Source organism: Galendromus occidentalis, unplaced genomic scaffold (genome assembly GCF_000255335.2).
Source record: "Galendromus occidentalis unplaced genomic scaffold, Mocc_1.1 scf7180000076632, whole genome shotgun sequence".
Lineage (NCBI taxonomy): Eukaryota > Metazoa > Arthropoda > Arachnida > Mesostigmata > Phytoseiidae > Galendromus > Galendromus occidentalis.
Window position 1 is genome coordinate 2,203 of NW_003804621.1, and position 4,339 is coordinate 6,541.

General features: G+C 48.9%; 1 pseudogene; it reads left to right on the forward strand.

The window, feature by feature from the left end:
- LOC114828000 (uncharacterized protein K02A2.6-like) overlaps positions 1 to 798 on the forward strand; it is a 2,205-nt pseudogene extending 1,407 nt beyond the window's left edge.
- Positions 799 to 4,339: the final 3,541 nt, after the last annotated feature.

A 4,339-nucleotide genomic window follows, 5' to 3' on the forward strand; every position in this document is an offset into this window, starting at 1 on the left:
GAAGCTGCCGATGGTGGAGCTATTCAAGAAGGATGCGAAGTTCTTTTTGGTCAAGCGAGTGTGAGTCGGCTTTCAAGAAAGCGAAGGAAATTCTCCAATCGGATCTTCTGTTGATGCATTACAACCCGAGTCTACCTATCATTGTCTCGGCGGACGCATCGCAGAGGGGTATCGGGGGCGTCCTCGTGCATAGGTTTCCCGATGGCTCATTGAAGGCTGTTCTTCACGTCTAGGACGTTCACGCAGACTGAACAGCGGTATGGGCAAATTGAGAAGGAGGCCCTCGCCTTGGTATTCGTGGTTCGGAAACTTCACAAATTTCTGTTTGGTCGGAAGTTCACTCTCAACACCGATCACAAACCGCTTCTGTCGATTTCGGTTCTCACAAGGGTGTTCCAGCCTACACCGCAAACAGGCTACAACGCTGGGCTGTGATACTTTGGGATACGACTTCGAGCTCAAGTACAAGAACACGAAGGAGTTCGGCGAGGCGGACGCTCTGTCGAGGTTAATTCGAGAGAGAGCGGAGGAAAGCCATTGGTGGACACTGTCATCGCGTCTGTGGAAGCTGAAGTTCAGAGCGAGTTAATCGCAAATGTATCCCAAGTGCTGGTCACGGTGAAAGAAATTCAACAAGAAACGGCCCTGGATAAGATACTGTCGGAGGCGATTCATTTCGTCAAGCGGGGTTGTTGGATCACTCTTCCGTCAGAGTATTGTTACTCCGGTTTACAAGAAGGGAAAACGCTCATCGACCGAAAATTATCGCCCGATTGCCCAGGGATCGATAGCATGTAAAGTTCTCGAAAAAATCGTTGCAAGACATCTCATGGGATTCCTGGAGCGAAATCGGCTCATGGACCCGCGACAACATGGATTTGTCAAGTACCGCTCCACCTGCACACAACTTCTCCTTATGTCGAATGATTGGGCCTCGTATATCAATCAGGGCCTTCCTTTCCACGTTGTGTACTTTGATCAGAAAAACGCTTTCGACAGAATTAACCACGAAAAGCTGGTATCCAAGCTCCGAGCTCTTGGTATTCATGATTCCACTGCTAGGTGGATCGAGTCCTTTCTCGAGGGGTCGCACCTTCGAGGGTGAAGGTCGGAGAGGCTCTCAGCAGCAGTCATGCTGCACCTTGCGGTTCTCCACAGGGTAGCACCCTATCGCCTCTGCTGTACTCTCTGTATATTCTTGATATAGCCGATTTCCTCCCCAAGGATGTCAAATATTTAATATATGCCGATGACCTCAAAGTTTGGTGTCCAATCATGGACCGTACCTCTTGCGCTGTCCTACAGAATGCTATTGATGGAGTCGACAAATGGTGTGAACTGAATGACATGTCCCTCTCCCCGCACAAAACCGTTGTGTTGCAGTCGGGACGAGTCCGGTCCGATTACTTCCTAAACGGTGTGCCGTTACCCATTTCCGAGGAAACTTTCCGTGATCTGGGAGTTGCAATTAACACGGCCCTTGATTTCAAGCACCACATATCCAACGTGGCCAAATCTGCTTTTTTGCTCATAAATTGTATATTCCGAAGCATCATCACCAAAAGACCTGAACTATATCTTGGGTTGTATAATACAATTCCCTAGTCATGCCGAAGTTCCTCTACTGCTCGCCTCTTTGGAACCCGTCTCAACGACAGCACATCGATCTTTTAGGTCGGGTGCAGAATCGTTTCCTGCGCAGACTACGGTACCGATGCAATTTACAGCGGAATGATGTCACTCTTCCCGATCTCAGGACACTCTTCCGTGCCTCCCTTCTAGAGGATATGTTTACCATTACTGGAAACTAGACATCTAAATGGCCAGGGATGGGGGGACGACGTTCATTCGAAACGATGGAACGATCTACAGAAGCCTACGCTCCTGACTAACGGCGTCCTTTTGGGACGATGGAACGGTGTAGTTTAACTTTCATTCTTTGGGAACGGCGTAAATGTTCGTGTGCCCTCGTCTTAGGTCCGTGGAGCGGCATATATTCCCGAGGAACATTACTTTCATGACATCGCAAACATGTGCAATGCGTGAAATCATGGTGTTCTCCATGAGTCGAATGGTAGATCAGATTATGTGACTAGGGAGAACAACGAAGCGGCCACTCTATCCGGATCCGAATAGAGAGCGGAATGCGGGCTCCCAATATCAAGGTCCAGATGTCTTCCAGAATCGAGATGGAGTCATCCGTGCATTTCGGAGCGACACTCAGCCCATTCATGTCATCGTGCACGGAAATCAAGGGCAATGTGCCGAGTTCGAGAAGGAAGTTGGCGTTTATGAATCTCAGTGGCGCCGTTCATTCAAAACTGTCGAGAAGCGGACGACGCGACGCGACGATATGAAATCAGACATCGACGAATCACACATCGCTCAGTGGGAGTCTCACATCTTGGACTCGCTGGAGCGCGTCAGAGAATGGCAGCCAGAAGATTCGATTACCATACCACTTCCTGTTCAGGATTGTGAGGAATCGCGGATGCAGAGACCAAGTTCCGTAAGACCGCTGCTTTTCTAGGGCCGGTCAAGACTGTCGCATGAAAGCCTGCGGGTAGATCCAGTTGGCGACGCCGTTGAAACAAATGGAAACAGGCGATTCAGGCGAGATAGGTCCGATGTCCGATCGAGGAGAAAGATGAGGAGCCTAATACCTATCGACGGCTCTTCAGAACAGGCTCAATCCTTGGACACACATTGAGTAATTAGCGACAGTCGGAGACTGTGTAGTATTGAGAGGAGCACATCACTGCTCGCCTTCACTGAGGTGGAGTTTCCTTTACTCAAGTATCCGCATCGAATCGTCTTCTCTTGGCGAGTGATACCACACTGCGATCCATGTAGGTGGGATTTTTTCACGTCACGGGTTACGTTTGATCTACCAATTCAAAAACTCAGCCTCATATCCAGACGAGCAGGCTTTCAATTTAATCGCCGCAGCAAGCGGAAGGTACAGGACGCGGTTATTTTACTAAGTTCTTTATGACTTCGTGTCTCTCTTTTGAAAGCCCAAGGCATTCTCGATCGTTTCTGCAGCGGACCATCTGCTTGGGAATCCGGAGCACTGGGAAGGAGGGTTTTACGTTCGGGGGGGGGGGGTTGAGGTGGAAGCTTGAGAATCCACTCAATATTCATCGACTTCCATCCTGATCATTGGACCTCGACTCGTCATATTGGCTCTTATTTTGTGCTATCACTTATCACTTTATCTTGCTGACTGAATCGAGAAAACGTACCTCAGCTGGTCTTCCGCCATTGAAGTCGGAGGTATTTCACGCCTGAGATCTCCGGGTGCGCTCCTCGCTCTCATTCCGTGTTCTTGCATAAATTTCTCCCAAGGTTCATTATGGGAGTAAAATCCCTTCAAGAGGAGCTTGCGGCAAAATCGATCATCATTGAGCCTTTCTTGACGGAGAGTTCGACTGCTTCCAGCAGTGCTAAATTGGCGCTCGACGATGACACTAGTCGGCGCGATTGTTTTCATAACCGAGATCATTCTCTTCGGGAATACAGACTCTCCTGATATTTTTGCGCTTTTCATGAGGTGCTCGGCTTTTTCTTGAGCGCTCCTGTGAACTAGCTGAGTGCTGGCTGAAGAACTGAAGAAATGTTTCGAGAAAGCTTCGAAAGACATCTCGGAGTCTGTCCCATTTTCGACCGATTCTGGGAGCTCGCTCTCGCCACACGAGGCATCAGCTTGCAGGATGAACTTCGCAACTTCCCGTTGTATACTGTGCGCAGCATCCGCTTGTAAGAGACGAGCGTCGAGGGGACTTGAAGTCTGACCAGTTTTTAGCAACACGGCACAACGTGAGGCGATTCCTCGTCGGTTCGCGATGTGATCTACCAGGTTGCCGCGTAGGCGCTCCACGAAATCATGTTGCCCCGCGAGATTATCGAGACGGGTGAACGTGTACTGAAAGGCGAGGATTGCGTTTTCATATATGGCGGTCAAAATAATAGAGCCACCTAAAAACGTCTTCTTCTTTTTCCGGAGGTCCGTAACTTTTCAGAAAATCTAAGGAATCGGACGTTTTATTTTTGAAATTGCAGAGAATTGGATTGGCTTTCCAATGAACACGTCACTTTTGACATTTGAATACGTTTTGAGGGAGTTACAGCCGTCTCAATATCGCTTATTTTCGAAATTCGTAATGACATTTTAAAACCCTCATAAGTCGGGACGAGGGTGTCGCATCGGCTCGGTGTGGTCGGCATCTTGTAGCGCGAGGAAAGAACTGTCGATTCGCCAATTAACTTTGGGAAATCCGTTCACCTGGAGCTGGGAAAGACTCGTCTGCTATTCTGAAGTAACGGTCAAAATAATAGA